General features: G+C 45.0%; 2 protein-coding genes across 5 annotated transcripts in view; one reads left to right on the forward strand and one right to left on the reverse strand.

Moving 5' to 3' along the window:
- LOC126565418 (proteasome subunit beta type-2) overlaps window positions 1–18,326 on the forward strand; it is a 549,154-nt gene that overhangs the window by 421,097 nt on the left and 109,731 nt on the right. Inside the window, exon 3 of one of the 4 annotated variants that reach the window (XM_050222594.1) lies at window positions 3,185–3,198. The exons of the other annotated variants lie outside the window; for them this stretch is intronic. The gene's annotated coding sequence lies outside the window, so the exon portion shown is untranslated. Of the gene's footprint in view, window positions 1–3,184; window positions 3,199–18,326 lie in introns of those variants that run through there. 4 annotated transcript variants of the gene reach the window in all.
- Window positions 1–18,326, reverse strand: part of LOC126560416 (mucin-19) — a 183,722-nt gene that overhangs the window by 53,825 nt on the left and 111,571 nt on the right. The window lies entirely within an intron of this gene.

Below are 18,326 nucleotides of genomic sequence, written 5' to 3' on the forward strand. Positions count from 1 at the left end.
CCCATCCCAGTTTCTCTGTTCTATTTGTCACATTCGGGTTTCTTTTTATAGGCACCCCCTTATAGAGGACGTGAAAATATCTTGAAACACACCGCTCATCCCACACGTAACGATTCTCACCCCTAGCTCCAATTCGTGTACACCGACACGGTCGTTAGGGTCCGTGTATCGCTTTCGCACGCCCTGCTGTACTCCTCTGTACTGAATAGTCAATCTAGCGTCGTCGTTCTGCCACGACACTACGCACATGGTAATGTCAAACGCAGAGCAAACGGGCCGGTTTTATTTTCTCCAAAACACGCCAGCCCCAGGTAAGCGACGACAGCCAGCGTATGTTGTCATTAGATTAATTAGGAAATTATGTTGAGTGAGTCCTTTACTGCCATCCCCCCCTCAATTCTATTTGCTTCCGGCTGCCACCGAGAGCGTTTGAACGCGAGGTGCTGAGGATCCGCGGGGAAAAGAGATGGTAATAAAATTCTTGCACGAAAATCTCATCCAGCTCTCAACCGAAGCATCAGCCCGGAGATAAGCGTTTTATGCGTTTGAGCTTTTCGGGCGCCGTTATAGAGGCTGAGGTTTCCTGTCAAAGAGAACCTTTCCATCTTCGTGATGAGGCAATTTGAAGAATTCATGAACGACATTCTTTTTGGTGCGCGTGGGTATTGCGGCGGCTGTGACTGTGTGTGCTATTTTTGGGAGGTTAGGATGAATCCATTAACGGAGAGTACAGCACACCACTCGCCGGGAACGAGATATTCCATAAAATCATGGCAATCGTCGTCGTGACACTAACATCAACGATGTTGCAAGCTTTGTTATTGGTAGATAAGAACCTTCGCCCGAAAGCCACCAACCACCCGAACAACGAGAGGATTCCATATTGGGTAGAAACAGGTGGATTTGTTGGTGCGTGATGTGAAGTCAATTTTTGAACCACTCCTTACGCCGAGCTTCAGTGACTTTTTCGGGCTGGTAATTAACGTCTTACTCTGGCGTCCTTTCAATAATCTCTTTGTCGGCATTTATGATGACTTACCTGCAACAAAAAAAGAAAACGAAAAAAGCGATTAGACAAAACAGTTCATGCGGAACATTGAAATAAATACGTCAAGACATCTCAATCGCAAAACCGTGGCCACGCTCCCCGCTATCCCTGGTCCGGAGGTAATGTTACTATTTTTGCAAATTTGTGCGTCCCCAAATTGTTTTCTTTTTTTGCCCAGACTCATTTCCCATTCTCCATGTACGAACAGTTTCCTAGGTAAGTTGGAATGAAGGTGAATCCACCTAACGGTTGAAACGAGCGAAATAAATCTTTTTCGCACTGAAGAAAACAGGATAACTACGTGAGCTGGTGCGCGGGTGTAAATGTTCTACACCGGCAGCCTGGCACTTTGTTGACTTTGCCGGTCCGTTACGAATTACGTACTAACACCGCGCGAGAAGAGGATGCGAGCGTATGTATGTGAGTAGGACGGGTAGGTGGGACTCCACGGACTGCCACGGACGATTGAAGCTCAATTGAGTAGAATAAAGTATGCGTCTCGGTGTCGGATTTTATAGCAAACTACTGGTGTCTCTGTTCGGTTGGCAGCACTGCACCGGGGATGGATGGTGGCCCTCCGATGGACAGTGATACTATCGCACATTAGTGATCCTGCATCAGTGCAAATGTTACTTACAAAATGTTGTTGCAATGTGAATTTTTTGAAAAAAATTGGCCACAGAGCTTTCGGTAGGACTATGTAGAAACAGAGGCAGATAAATAGGTGATTGACAGGCGCTTTACTTTAGTTCTACCAATAATTTAAGAATATTCTCAAATAATTAACCCTTTTTTTTCTGGAAACCCATAAGTCAAAAGTACTTTAACAGAGTTCCCGTGCTCTGTGGAACGGAAAGTGGAACACCTTTACCAGTTACACCTAGTGGAGATATTTCAACAATGATACCCATATCTTGGCAGTAACATGATTGCCATAGGACCAACCGACCCATTTACAGCGGGTACCTTGTGTACAAACGATTATTACAACTAATTTTAAATTTAAATTAATCATGTAACGACCTTCCTTGCTTGAGGTAAAAAGTAAGGCACAGGGCAAGCAGGGATTACAAACATAATGTTCCACGAATAGTATCCGACAGACAGGATGAGTTACCTCTTCCTCTATTCGTCCATTAACCACGCCAGGACTTTTTCACCCTGGCTGGTCTCTCTCACTGCGATACATCTCACCACAACCCCACACGTACTGATCCGTACGATTGTTCGACAATTTATTTAATAGACTTCTAAGTCCCGCGTCAGAGGGACCTACACAACTACCGCTTACAGTCAGAATCTTGACCGCTCGGAAGCATGTGCACTGCAGCAGTCAATTGGCTCGACAATAGCGTGTGCCGGTGTGCCGATGCAAGCGAAAATGGTTCGTGATATTAATTTAAAAATTTGAATAAAAATGCAATTCCAAACATGCAACCGTAGCGTTTGTTGTCAGCGCTGGAACGCGGGAACACTATGCACAGGATGTAACAACGCAGTAGATGGAAAAGTGCTACCATTTCAACAACAGTGCTGGAATGTGAAATGTTGAACGATAAACTAATCTGCTAGGATGTGAAGAGTGGTTTAGCAGTCCAGTTCGCTATAAAAAATTTGCATCCGGTGAAGAAGTTACTAGAGTTTTTTAAGATAGGATTTGAGAAGTTTGTGTATTTTACTCAGTGGTATAATTATACCATTTAAAACTTACTGTACCTAATCGAGATTGAACGAGAGTCAACCGGAGGGAACGAAGGTCGGATTAGTTCTTGTGGGAGCAAAAAGAGTTCTGGAATTAGTTGTCTTGCGGTTGCATTATTTTACGAACAACATTAATCCGGCAAAAGAAAACATTGCAACAAATGAGTTTTTATATTATCTCACTCAAATTAAACCGTAAAAATGTACAACAAATGCTTCCCCCAAACGGCAGCTAATTTACGACGATCGCAAAACAGTTGCTACCAACACCAGAGGGAGTGATTAAACCTGTTCGCCCGTCCTCCCATTTTTGCATGAATAATAACAATTTCAACTGAGATTGTGCCCAGTCTGCCGTTCCCAAGAGAAACTTTTGATTTGCTTCGTTGCGATTTTCAGCCCGCCCGAAGGCGACAGAACAGAAGAAAAATGCACACACAAACACACATTGATGGAACTAACGGCTGGGAAACTTCTTGATTAAGCTCTTTTCCGACAGCATCGAATTTAACTATCGGTCGCTTCTCACGACACATTCACAACAGCTCAAGAGACGAAACAGCGTGCGGGTGGCAATGCGATCAAACCGGGGGTTGTGTTTGTTTTATTAGAGTGCCAGCGCTTCGGAAACCTCTGGCGGGATGGATTTTGGTTTTCCTTTACGTTTTTCATCCTACAAATGGAGAAAACAATCCCCTCTTACCCCTTTCGTACCTTAGGTGCATGGGTCACAGTGATGGTTCTAGGTTCTCATCAGTGCACGATAATGCCAGGTGGAAAAAATTGCATTCTCACAACACGACACACAGATGTGGTCCGCGATAAGACCCACAAAAGGTAAACAAAAGCACACACCAGAGAGCTCGCGAATGATATGAAGATTGAAGGGAAGACGCGTATAAGTCAGTTCTCAAAGCCAGGAGTTTTCCTTCAGCACACACACACGCAGCCAACGGGTCAGGGTTTGAACCAAATCCGAACTGCACCGAACGGCAACGAATGGCGACAAGGCGGAAGGGAAAGGCCTGGCGCACACCCTCCGGGGCCACACACTTTTACCCGGCAAAACTGCTCTAATTGCATTGTAAACGAAAACTCACCTCAATTTGCATTTAAATTTAATTTAATTTAATGCAATTCATTCGAACAATTAACGATGGCGTAATGCGAGAAAGAAACTAACCGAGGCCGCGACCGGGAAGAACCGCCGCACAGATAAAAGTGGAGCCACGAGAACAGTGCTATGGGTATGTGTGCGCCCCCGATGGGCCACAGTCACTGGTTTCATTTCGAATTGCTTTTGCTTCTCATGACAGAGGCCGTGCTGTTGTTTGTTTGTTTTTGCTGCCCAAAAATGAGTATGTGGCGTGTCTGGCAACGATACCGAACCCGGGCTCGGGGAGCTTGAGGGTGCACCACTTGCATTACAACTGTTATCAGTGGGTGAAGGTACAAACCAGTGAACTAGTGGTGTAGTTGGAGAGAGAGAGAGAGAGAGAGAGAGAGAGAGAGAGAGAGAGACGGTGAAAAAAAAGAACCAAACAATACACAGTTGCTCCTGTTCTATTGCCCTTTGCAACCGAAATTGCATCAGACATCGGGGTAGACAAGATTATGCTGGACCTTCTGGCCAATGTACGGAGCGAGCGCTGGTGCACTTTAACAGCTTAATTGGCTGCTTAATAGTTGGCTGCTCAGGGGTTTTGCTGCAGGAGAGGATAGAGAGACACTCGCTTTTCTTTCCTCCTCGCCAAACCCATGTTTAGGTATCGAATTAAGATGATTTGATCGATGGTATGAAATCGCTTTAAATGACTCTACCTCTCTGTGCCTACCTCTCTACACTGATGTTCGTCGCAAACCACAACCGTGTCCTATTTCGTTCTTCCGGTGCGCCGTATGTTTAGCACAGTTTAAGACGAGCAAACAATTTAAGGGTTGAAGAACCCGCTCGCCCCGCTTGTGTCCGTCCCTGCTCTCGGTCCGTCGGTTCATTCCGGACAGCCAACACGAGTCGCAAACGATAAGCTCTCCTATCATTCGCACAACCATACCGACGGCACACACACACGGGGCTGTAGAGGTTAGAAGCAACAGCTGGCAAGTCAACCAGAAACGGACTATCGCTAGCTGCTGGAGTGGTCTAGCAGCGTCTGCGAGTGTGTGGTTTTGAGCATCACCGAAGCATATCAGTGATTATGGATACCGTGCTACTACCCCGTTTTGGGTGCACTATCCGAAGCGCGCCCGGTGGCAGAAGCGTGCGGTAAGCAAACCACCAGACAACAACCTGTTGGCGGTCACCCTTTGCCAAGCGTCCATACGTCCCCCGAAGCGTGTCGAGGTAAACCGCACCGACCGAACCGTGGGCCGAGGAAGTGATGGCATGTGGCCGGGACATGCGGACAATTCAGGAGAATGTCGGAAGTCGGTGGCCCGTCACTCAGCTATCCAGTCATCCGGAGGAGTGTTTTGAAGGCGATCCAGCGGGAAGGTGCTTCAGCAAGAGCCGGTGAGTTCATAATTTATGGTCTTCTGCTTACTCAGCGAATAATGTCTGTCTACGACTCGATGCGACGACGAGTGCCCGAACCTAGGAATTACTCCATCGTCTGCCAAACTCTCCTCCTCTTCCGCGATTGTTGGACTACGCTTCGCTACGGCCAGAACCGGAAACACTGATCGTCCTGTCAAATACTGGATTTACGAGCCGTTACCCAACCGGACGGCAAACTTTGGAGCAGAATGATTACGGCCCGAGTCCACCAAAGCGTATCAATAGTGAGTGTTGTGTGTGCGGAGTCACTTATCGCGATGACTGGGTTTCGTGATACAAATTCCAGGGTCTGTCTTCCCCTGGGGTGATATCCATCGGAAGCATTGATGTCATAATTCTAAGTTGATTGGTTAGGCCCCCCAACAGGGAAAAAAAACGCAAACAAGAGAACCTACAGCTTTACAGTCTCCAAAAAAGAAGTAAAAATATGAAACAATGGGAAAGGATTTGCCCTTCCAAAAAACCAGACCAGACTGACGGTAACAGTTTAGCCAGACATGGCTTTTAATGTTGAAAAAGCTAATTTTGGAAGCCTATTATTGGATTAACCAGTAACCCGCACAACGGTTATATCCCGTGTCAATGTCCTTCGCAACGGTCCGAGACACATTTCACCTGTGCAACTGGCCAGTAGACAGCTGCACGCGTGAATGTGATGCGTTCGTGATGCTGCCTATTCGTCAGGGCAGTCGTTCCCCAAAGTGATGCAACCGCGTAGTGATGCACAGCAGGAAGCAAGAACTTTGGTTCGCTTTTTTGATGGACAAATTAGACCCTGTGATGCGTAATCTTGCTTGGCAATAATTGATGCTCGTTAGTGTAAAAAGAGGCAGGGACTAACGAGAAAGAATGAGTTTGTGTTAAAACCAAAACAAATGAAGAACATAATGACTTTAAAGTACTGTTTAGTTTTAAAGTACTTTTAAGAGTATTTGTACAGATAAAAACAACACAGAAAATTATTTATGAAACGTATAAATAACGCGGTAATTGGCTGAATATTAGCACTACGAAATTGGTCTTTTGTGAATCTGTAGTCAGATTTTTTCCACACCAAACCAAAGGCATTGAAGGACTTCTTTCCCAGCAAATCTTATCGATCTTCACCAAGAACCTTTAAGCTTTCAAATTCAATTTTAAGTTTGGAAATTTGTCCAACAAACCAACACGTGGAGGATCAGACAAACAAGCGTTTTGAAAATAAGCATGGCCCTATAATTGGTAGGCCTTCCCGTTAGCGTCGCGCGCTAACCTCCAACTTGGCGCCACAGCAGCAGCGCCTCGGTTGCGCAACTGAGGCCACTTTAATGGCGACGCACCGTAAAGACGATGTAACGATGGCACACTCAAGCGCTCAAGAGCAAACAAAAGCTGTTAAAACGACGTAAGCCAATATTATGTACAACCGAGTTGGCATGTCCTTGTCGTTGCGCTACACACAGCAGATCCCAAATAATTGCTGTTGTGTGTTATTTTGCTTCTGTTTCTGATGTTCAACCCAGTTACCTCCGAATGTAAGAAGTCTACTCGAAGAATATATGGACTCGTGTCTCTTGCCGTTTGATTTCAAGTTTAAAACGTAACAACTAAACAAAGTTGTAAAATTGATTAGCCCGTAGGCAGAAACTAAGCAAACGCTTAACGGAGTCGCTACACGTTCTGTTTTGCAATAATTGTATTAAAACAATTTATCAAGAAGCCTCCCCCTCCCCTAAATGAATCCTTACAGCCCCAACCGGAACTGCATCGTATCGCTTCGCTGAGCAAAGTGCAACCCGGCGAAAACGGTTCCTTTTACCTGACCGAGACTTTAGCCCACCGACAGCCGCCCCCTACACCAGCCAGATCCCACGCTGAGACGATTGCGCCAATATTCCCGTGTAAGTACTTACACCTTTTTGCCTCGTGGGTGGGTAAGTGCGTGGTGCTGTTACTTATTTCCAAAACCCAGCAACCAAGACGACCGGCGATTCGGCGAGCGCGGCACAAAAAACCGAGCGGATGCAATAAACAACCGCCGGGGCGGCGTCATCCTCCCCGCGTTCCGGCGGAGGCCACTTGGTGGTTCCACGACCCGCGCGACCCAGTGAGCAGCAAACTAAACGCCCACCCCGCGGTTCGGGAGTGCGCAGTTCCCGCTCGGAAAATCCGCTTTACGGTGACACAAAAGGCGAAAGCATCGGCCGCCGCATGCTTAATTTTCTGCGTCGAAAACGTTCGATGGGGGGAGGGGTGGGGGTGGTGGTTCTGTTTTTTTTTCCTTGTTTTGTTTTCTGGCCGGTCCTTCCGTTTGCTATTTCGTATTTTTTCGGTGTTTTGTTGGCGCTGACACGATTATCGCACTGGCGCCAGCCAGTACGCGTTTGCCCTTTCCTCCTTCCATGAGGGTTTTCGGGTGTGTAGGGGAGGCGTGGGGCGTCAGGTGAATGTTTGAAAATGTGTTGCAGGTTGCTGTTGTTTTTCATTGCTATCCTCCCCCTGTTCTACGCCCATCATCCTCTCCCATTCCCATGCTTCCCTTTACTGCTCATACAGATACACCTGCGCGTGGGTCGGCGTGTTGTGCCACACTTATTAGATTAGTGTAGCGTCACTGTTGTACTACGGCGTAGTGTCCTGCTTCGCCGGTAAACGGGTGACAAACGTCGCCATTGAGTGCCACCCACTGTTGCCGAGGCAGAGTGCATCGATATTTGCAAAGTATTGCGAAGTTTGTTGCAATTTATTTAAAAAAGGATATATGACATTTTAGATTCCGACATTAAACTGAGTACATTTCATGCCTTGTATGTATAAAGGTACTTAAAAATTGTTAATAGTTTGAAAGCACTAAAAGTCGAAAAATTTACAACAACGAAGGCCCTGGGCTACGGGTAATTTGGAACTGTTAAAAATCTCTAAACTCAGATTTCAGTTTTTTCAACGTTGCCCCGCTCTCTAAAAGCGATTTCAAAGCGAGAAAATTTCACAAACACTCCTGAGAATTTCTTTTGAAATTTTCATTTTGTAATCTCCTGTGGCCCGCAGCCTTTACAAATTAGAGAGGTAAAAGGTACACAAAAAATTGAACTGAATACAGTACAGTTAAGTAAGGAAGAATATAATTAAACTTATTTAATAAATTTTATTTAAGTTGAAGAGTTAATCATAGAAATAATTTAAAAATAGCTACAGTTCATTAGAGTAACTATTTTTTAAAGCATTCAAATCTATGCAGAAAGAAGGACTTTGGACAAAGGAGCAACACTGTCTAATATTGCAAAAGTGTAAAAATGAGGCCATGATGCCGATATTCAACGTATCGATTTAGCACTTTTTAGTAAACTTCAGTTGAAGATGAGTTGATACGACGTGGAAATCGTAGGATAAATCACGAAAACATTTATCATTTTGCGTCAATTTTAATATTTATACCAAATCAGCTTTTTCGTATTATTTCGTATGTCGGTAGATGCTGCACACGTTTTTGTTCAACATCTGCATCAGATAGCTGCGAAACGAACAAACCACCTTTGCGCAAATTTTACAACCAGCAATGCAATTAACCGTAACAATGTTACTTGCTAATCGGTCGACGCGCATCCGTCTTCGCTTTTTATCGTTTCCATCGCGCTTATAAATTGTTATCTCACCGAACGCGTTCCACGTTCGCCACTAATCTCTCCTACCGGGTGCGCAAAAACGACATCTTTCCCCGACAAGGGCGAACTATTACAATGTTTTCCTTCAGTCGATTGTCCGCCACCCAGAGCACCGCCCATCGCCTCCTGCACACCCGGCTCCAGTGTCTCGGGTAAGTCTTGCGGGCAGCCTTTGGCAGTACCGGCAATGACGGGCAGAGGGGAGGGGTGGTAATCGATTCCACAACACCAACCATAACAATCGCTCAACAAACAAACAATTCCTGGGCTGGGTTGTGGTTTAGGCTTGCCGGCGACAATGAAGCAACACAGACAAACACACACACACCCAAAGAAACACATCGACCCACACACACAGACACGTCAAGTGAACGATCAACCTTGAACAGGAGCTTGACTCGGAGGCGGCGACGATGATGGTCAACCGATGCGACACGTGTTGCAAATAATCGCAGCAAAACCCCAGAACCAACAACATGCACCACCAAGTACTACCGATGAACTGTAGTTGCATGTGCCAAGGATGGAATAGAAGGAACCACACGGGAATAGAATGTGGTAGGCGCAAACCAATCCACGACACCGTCTATGTGCAGTACACACATTTAATTTTTAAGTAGAAAAATACGTTTTTAGTCAGAAAGTTACAGTAATGTCCGACTAAGTTGTGCAATAGACCGTGTTTAATTTGTTAATTAACTTTTGAGCAACATTGTCAGACATCGCAAAAAGTGATCACACTCGGGCGCACCGCACGGAACACCCTGTCCAAATGCCACCCTCAGAGCCATAAACGCACGCCTCGGTATCATCAAAATGTTGCCGAGCTTCCGCTATGCCATTGCACCAGCCATTCCCTGGGCGCGTGGTGCATTAGTTTCAAGTGCAAGCGTTACTAGATACGTTTGTATATTTGCGTGCGCTCCCCCTCTCCCTCTCTCTCTCTCTCTGTCCATACAGAGCCGCGCGCAGCACACAGAATGTTGCAAATCTTATCGGGAACACGTTGTTTACCAAGCTCCGGAAGCTCTGGGAGGAAAAGAAAACATATCGATCAGAGTAGCACAGCAGGGTAAGGCCTCTTGCACCACCCCGCTCACACACACACACACACACGATAGGCCAACGTAAACAATTCGCTGCAAACGAGTGTTCGATGGCGGAGAGGGATATCTGGTCCGGTGTTGTGGCTTGGAGAAATGTTTTCTTTGTAGCCTTCTCCTGGATCCTCACGGACACGCACAGCACAGGTTCGGCAGCGGCATCCAAGCTGGAGTGTTTCTGTTTGTTTTCAAGTTACGGTCTTTGTATTTACAACAACGATCTACCGATTTTAGCTTTTACTGCGTGGAGAGAACTGTTCGTCAACGCACCTACAACATTTTGATGCACTTCAGATGAATGTTGAAGTGGAGATGGAGGTTAGAAAATTATGAAACGAGTGATAAATTAATAATTCCTGCCGGAAAGTCTCATTAGTTCAGTACAATATCCGATGCAGCAGCTGGAGGTGGACGTTGGAGGTTTGCCAATATCACCAATTTCGCTAATTAATTAACACTTAGTACAGAGTTATCATTTATCCATATAAAGGTTTTATAGGTTTGTGAAGCTTCACAATAGGTTTTGAAAATTTTGAGACACAATGACACTTCTTGACCGTTACTCAAACTTGTTCTTCTTGACTTAACGACCGACTAGGTTACGCCAGAGTCTTCGATTGCATAGACTTGCTGATACCACGTAGCTGGATAGTCCAGTCCTCACTACAAGGGAAACGATCTGAATGGTATTTGAATCCCGGTCCTACCGTATGAAGACTGGTGCCGCTACTCTAAGTACCGAAAGTAAACGGAGACAGTATAATCATATCAATCAATCAACCCAGGACCAAAACTGTGTCAGCTCTCCCAATTCCTGGATACTTCTCCAATAGACAAGTGTCTGCAGTAACTGAAAAGGATGACATTTTATCCCAACGTGATGATGTCGAAGCAAGTTAGCTGTGATCACTTTTCAAAAGGGTAAAGCACAGGCGACAAGCGAATGAGCGACACAAAACGTGTCTCGGCGCAAAACATTCAGAACATACCTCCCGTGGTCCATTTCTTTTACATCGTGTGAACATCCTGCCACAACACTTCAAACTAAAGCACCCCTGTAACAGCAGTTCCGGAACTGGTAGGGGGGAAAAAAGCTCAGTAATATAAACATACACATATATGCACATATGCATATGGCGAAAAATGCACTCGTTACGGGTTGTGCATTGCTGCTGCTGCTGCTGCTGCTGAACATAAAAACGATCCTAAAGCGTCCTCTCCTCCCGTAACGACTCTCGGTGCCAAACAGAGCGACCAATGTAACCGTCCCCACGTGTTACTTTATCTCCCGTGCCACACGTGCTTCCGGGGGGAGGAGCTGGCTTTCACCATCATCATCATCATACCCTGCAGCGGTAAATTGTCCTCTGCCCTGTAACGACCCATACCTCTAGTTACAACAGCATGCCGTCCTGTTACATTGTGCGAAAAGTAGAGCATAATGTGCTGGGAACATCGAGCGAACTCCGTAAAAGGATAGGGGCAAGCCCATGCCTGAAGTTGGGTTGAGCAGGTTCCGGTTGAGTTCCGAGGTATATGTGTGCTCCTTCGTGTGTTATGCTGGCAAGGATCGCATCCAATTTAAGGTGTATTACTGCTGGCATTACTGCAACAATTTTCCGACCAATAAGAACACACACACTGGAGGAGCTGCTGGAATGGGAGTATGTGCTTTGCGGTATCAAATCCAGCGCCCAGGGACGACGGTCGTCTTCAGCCAGTGTGGCGCCTTCAAACGCGGCATTTCCTAACGAAGAACGTTCCGGCTTTGACGCTCTTCCGGAATACATATATATACACAGTAGCAGTCACAAACGGTGCCGCCGTGGTCTTTGCTTCGGGCTCACTTCTCTGCTTTCGGCTAATGGAATTCCCATACGACCGGAAGGGTATGTTTAGTATAAAAAGGAGATTGTCGACGAAATTGAGCAACAACAGAGGAAGCCGGGATGCCGTCGTTCAGCTCGTCGTGGGGACCATGATACTTGCGTACTGCACAGTAAAGCACACAGTGTGTCTAGGGCTGCATCCCAGCATCGTAAAAGGGAAGAGTTTCGATAGCCGTCCACTGGTTTACTGGCAGTTTTGAGCAGTACGTACTGGTTCCTGCCAGTTCTCGTCTTTGCTGCTGCAGGGTCCTGTTGCCGTTTGATAGTGTCATATATCAGAAGACCAACCACACTACACTCCGCGTAAGTGCAACGGAAGCTAAATGGACCGTTTCGAGCAACAACGGGAGCAGAAGATTCGGTAAGTCGAAGCACGATGGCCGAAAGAATTACCTTTACAACCACCACGAGTCAATATAATGGCCTGCCACCAGACGGTTCTATTTTTCGTTTGTGTGTACATTCTTCCACAATCTTCAACGTTAATCCGAATTAAAAGACCGCCGACGGTACCCACCGGTCTCTGTTGTTCCCGCCATCATTTTCGTCCCTTCCTTACTGTGAGCTTAGCGAGATGCTATCGCCATTTGCTGTCCAGTGCAGCCATATGCAGCTTCCTATTACGCTGGCCTACAGTTAATAGTAAGCTGAGAGACGATAGGGTCTCCTCGCCGCGTCGTCGGTGGAGGTTGTTTGATTTTTCAAAATTAAATTTCTCATCCCCCCTATAGCGGGCGGCGAGCCACGCCTGTGCCATGTGTAAGGGAACATTTCACCCAAAAAGAGCATAGGAGCGTATCGTTCCACAGACTGGGTTGCGATAAGGTGAACAGCGTGCGGCAGATCGGTGGTCGAGAATCTTGGAGAAAGTCTTCCGTGACATGTCTTGCTCGCGGTGGGATATCTCCATTGGCATCGAGTTCTGATCCTAACGTTATCGGTGAAGCGAATCTTAAGGTGAAAGTAAAATACCCTCGTGAAACTGAATATCCTAAGATATTGACAGGACATTTTGTGGACCGATTCGCTCCAAGATGATTTGATGATACTTTACCAAATTTTAAATATAAGTAATTATAATATTATAACTATGAGCCAAAAACCCGAGAATTGTGATCAATAATAACTGTGGAATGCCGAAATCGTTTAGAGAATCAATTTTTCATCTTTAATTTTGGTTCAAAAAAATTGAGCTTTAAATATTGTAGAAACAAAATCACATTCTTCAGCTCTTAAGGAAGCGAATTAGTACATGAAGACCAACATTAAAGCAACATATAAATAGCGTTGGCGCGTTCTTGCTCGCATTTTCCCACTTCCAGCCACTCCGCACGCTTTTCCTTTGAGCTGCAGGCCACTTCATTTATGTTTGATTTCATTTTTGCTTGATGATTTCATGGTGAAACGTGGTGAAAATTCGCTAGAAAATAAATGCAAAAGAAGCCCGAAACGGCAAGCAAATAGCAAGAATGCTGATCTCCTGTACACTTACAGCAAAAGAAGCTTAGTGGTGAAAACAAAAGGTTGCACAAAGGCTGCCCGGCGACTCATTGCATCAGGAAATCAAGAATTTCCTTTACTCACTCGCTGCCATCATGCTCAAACGCGCGTTACTCTTTTTTCCTCAAAACTATGCACCTTCTTATCGTTTTCTTTCTGATGGTAAGTTCCTCTTACCATTCCTCTTCCCCTTCTTCCCTTCGTTTCTTCAAACTAACAAATTCCATCTACGGAGCATCTATCTACGGCCACGATGATGCCTGGGTATTTATTTTCCAGCTCCCTTTTTTTTCGCGTTTCATTACATGAAATGATCGTTCTTCGTTCGCCTTTAATTCCACACCGTCGATTCTTATTGATGAAGCATTTACGTCGCCCTACTGCCGGCGTACTTATCTTGCTCACTTTTGATGCCAAACGATGCGCCAAAATGCACCGAAAGGCACCCGAACGCGAGGGCTGGGTTGGAGAATTCTTAGTTACCTTCCTCTTCCTGCCAAATGCGCTCACTTACTAACTATCCTTCTTCAGTGCTCGTATTATTTAAAATGCATTCCGCTTGTCTTCCTCGCTGAGCACCGAAGAAGCACAGTTTAAAAACATTGAACCGAAGGGCAAAGGAAAACTGAAAACACAACAAGAAACAACAACAACAACAAAAAAAACCGTTCGCATTTATTATTTATAGTCAATTCCTTTCACTTTGTTCGATTATGCACCACGCAAACAAACCCACCCTGCGCCATCAACACCACCACAACCGCCACCCTGCACCGAGGGACTTTGATCAACTTTGATCGTACCACCATCACTCGCTGGAAGGATGGTTGGAAGGTTGCAGTTGCCCAGTTCATCGTGGTCGCGCTCTGTTTTTGTTTGACGATTTTCATAGCCGCCGCCGCCGCCGCATCTTTTACGCGCGCATCACACTGTGCTCGGCGGCGTTTTTGCGTTGTTTTTTTTTTTTGTGCGTTTCAATCTCGCGGCATATTCCGACGATCTTACAAATTAATGACTGCGAAAACGATTTTCCGACCAGTCAAGCACACCAGGAGAGCGCTCACCATCACAACAAAACGTGCCCATTTGCTAGCGATTGTCGAAACCGGGGCTAAAAACATCAATATTGCCGCCGGCGGCCACTTTCCCGAACCACGCATTCTTCGCGATGATGCGTGATGATGATGATTGGAATATTGAACAATGGGTTGAGTGGATGTCACGAAAGCTGATCCTGATTTTACTAAATTTCTTGCCTATCAAAATTATGAGTTAGCAATACCCCGGCCTGGCCATTCTTTATGAATAAAAAAAAAATAAAATAAAAAAAATTATGAGTCCTTGGCTACTCAAATTTATTCTACTTAACTCAACTTTCGGCGATGGCGAACTTAAATCTGATAAGGCAGTTCGTATCGGGAACAAATATTCAAAATCATCAAAGACATTACGTTCCAGAGGCAATAAAAATCCTCTACTTTTTACTTTAAAAATAATTTTACAAGAAATTCCAATTGATTAATTAGCGTTTGTGCTGGCCGATCCAACAATCACAACTATCTGTCCATTCCATTCGACAGGTTAAACCGTACCCATAGTGCAAATGTGCTGCGGGCATCATTTCCACTGCAACATTGTTGCAAAAGTGCGCTCATAAATATGCAGGCGCACACACTGCTCCCGGCCACCCTCACCCCCGCCGGAATCTATTTTACAAACCCCACACATACACACACACACACACACACACACACACACACAAAAGCCGACTCGGTCGTCGGTCGGGTAAGCCAGGCAGGGCATAATTGGTGCAAAACAAAAAGAAAAAGACGCAAAAATAAAAACAAGGCAACTCAATTCATCCCATTCGTCTTTCCACCACCCAAGGCATTTCGCTTCTTCCGACATCACAATGCAACGCACATCGGCTGCATTGCTTTAAGCGCGTTAGCTTCCGCAAACTCAATAAGCTTTCCGAACGGGGTGAGGGGGAAATAACCTACAATTATCGAACCGAGGCTGCCGCGAGTGAGACCTCTCGCGGGGAGCAGGGGACATGCAAGGCAAAAGGCAGCGAAAAGCCTTAAGGAAACCGTCCGATAAAAAGGCAGGCCCCGATGAGGGTGCGGATCAGAAATTACGGAGGCTCGTTCCGTTTGGTGTATAGGCGATTGAGTTTCGTTCTTCGAAAAAGAGCCGTTGGAAGATATTTACACGGTTGCGGAGACAATTGGGTCCGAAATTCGTTCCTGCCAGCCATAACGCCCAAAAATGGCGACGATGGCGACGACGACGAATGCTGCCGGGAGTTAATTTGAGGTTAAACAGCAACTCAATGCATAATCAATGTTTTGGGAGAACGATATGGAGCCCTGAGGAAGTTTGTGAAATAAGTCGTGGGAAAGTTTGATAAATCCTGCAACTTTCTAGCGCGTTCGCCCGAGCTGGTAATTTCTGCACAAGTGCTAATATCTTCCTTTCGCAAACATCCCTCGGAATGCATGAAATTCGATTCATCAGCGCGATTATTAGTGCCGATAAAACAGTGCAATTTACGCATCTTCTCGTGATTGATACCTTCTTCGATTTTGCGTTTCCGATCGCTTCCGAACTGGTGCTTCAATTTGTTTGCGGCCGCAAAGATAAAAGATTGATGGAAAACTGATAATCAGTTGTCTTTCGTTTCGCTTTTCCTCCAATCCCGTAGCTTGTCCCGAGCCCGTACGATCGGCCCGTGCCCTGGGGTCATTTAATTAGAGAATGCGATTCCAACGTCGCCGAGAGAGTCTAATGGATCCTTGCTGTTTGCGTGAAGTTATCCACCAAGAAGCGATCTGATTATCAATGTCATCAAAAGGCAGGGCGAAAAAAAAAAACCTTCCGTTATACTCGCCGTTTGCTTTTCACAGAAGCTGGGGCCAAGGTCAGCATAAGCATTTCTTCTCCTTTCCAGTTTTCCATTTTCTTTTCGCTTCATGATTTCTGCACATTTTAACGATCCTTTCGGAACGCAATCTACGCCGATGTTTTGCTGCTGCCGCAAAACAAAAATGCCCCATTTCCTCCTGGTACACGTAGCGCCGGGGTAATAAATTCAGTGACAGTTTAAAGTATTATGATGCATAATTTCACCCCTAACAACCTAACAACCTCAATTTGCTCCGAATCGGTCGACGAGAGTAAAATAAACGATCTCGTATGCATCACACACACCTTGCTGCCAGAATCTCCCTTTCAGCAGACAGCAACAGACTGGGCCGACAGAGGCGATCTCCGTTTGGATGTCAATTCTTTCTCCCTCCTCTGGTCGGCTTTTTTTGCGGGCAACGGATCAAAGCGGCTGGAAGGGAAAAGCTTGAGATCCGAAGAGCACGCATCATGCACGTAGAAAGCAACATTCCCCGACCCAGAGAACCACAAGCGCAAAAGATGATTATGCAGCAGTATTTTTCACTTCCCGTGCTGCAACTGCAACCTTCCAGTCCCATGAGAACAAGGACGGATATGTTTGTTGGAGATGATCGGCAGGAACGTCGGTGTGGAATGAAGAGTTGGAAAACACAAAATCCCCTTCAGTATGGATCATATTTCAAACATTGAAGTCGTGAAAAACGGAACCTTTCACCCGGTTGGGGACACTTCTTCGAAGAGTGTTTTTGATTTTCGCTACCTTCGGTGAATAGTTCGATTAGGAGGCTGACAACATATGGGACATACACTTTACGTACAAACAGCACAGCAAGTCGGCTACTGCTGTGTTGTTTTTGGACCTCTCTCCGAGTTTTAGGCAGCATGATTGAATGCATAATAATGTGCTCCGAATGTCAACGTGGATTAGAGATTGTTGGCTAATGATGCATCGACTAATATTTTACGTTCGATGTAGGATGCGCCAATGGTGCTTTAAAGAAGCACTATATTATAATTTTGTTTGCAAAAAAACTTTCTCACTATTTTAGGGAGTGTTGGGGGAGTTTTCAACTCAATATTAAGCAGCAGAAAGCTTATCACAGCTAAAAGAAAAATGTGTTAGACTCTTCATTATTGTTTCTCTTGTAGTTTTTCAAGCACGCGCTACTGTCTGCTTAATCCTGTTGAAAAGAAATGTAGCAGCTGCTAATTTTAGCCCTTTGTTAAAACGGGGGTTTGTTTGTTTCTTGGAAGAGGGATAAAAAATCTTTTCATTTTATCACTGAAAATACATTTTTTTAATCAATAATGAGGCTAGTCTTCACACTCCAAGCTACACTTGAAATGGATTATGCTATAATATGCTTCATTATGGGTGTTTTTCATTGTTGATAGTTTATTTGTATGGGAGTGAGAATTATCTACACTAACACAAGCCGCATTTCGTTGCTTTTTTTGGGGGGGTTTAAGGAGCCGGAAGAAACACAGGCCAAAAAAATGTTATCTTTTTTTTGCGCAAAAGAATTAAACCAACCGAAAGAAAGTAAAGCACTGTACAAAGAAATGGATAAAGCTGGGGGAAGTATGAAAAGACTGTTCCGGGATGTTGCATAATAGCGTGATTAATGATTTTCAAAGCGAGAGGAAAATAAAAACATAAGCCGAAAATAGTTGACAGCTCTGATGGACGAAATTTTACAATAGTTGTATATTTTGTAGTATGAAAATGAATTTTATAGACGAAAATAAGACCAACTTATTAATTCGATTCGCTTCCTGAATATGCTTTTGGTATATGAAATTTGTTTAATAATTTTTTATCTTCCTTTTATCAAAAACGCAATTCCAAACGAAATGAAAATACGCCTTAACAATCTCATATATCTTCACTGTACAGCCTCGTACCACAGCGGAACAGATTGAAATTTTCCATCACATCACGGATCGGAAAATGATTAAACACACCGTTATCGTACG

This window comes from Anopheles maculipalpis, chromosome 3RL (genome assembly GCF_943734695.1).
Source record: "Anopheles maculipalpis chromosome 3RL, idAnoMacuDA_375_x, whole genome shotgun sequence".
NCBI classification, from domain to species: Eukaryota; Metazoa; Arthropoda; class Insecta; order Diptera; family Culicidae; genus Anopheles; species Anopheles maculipalpis.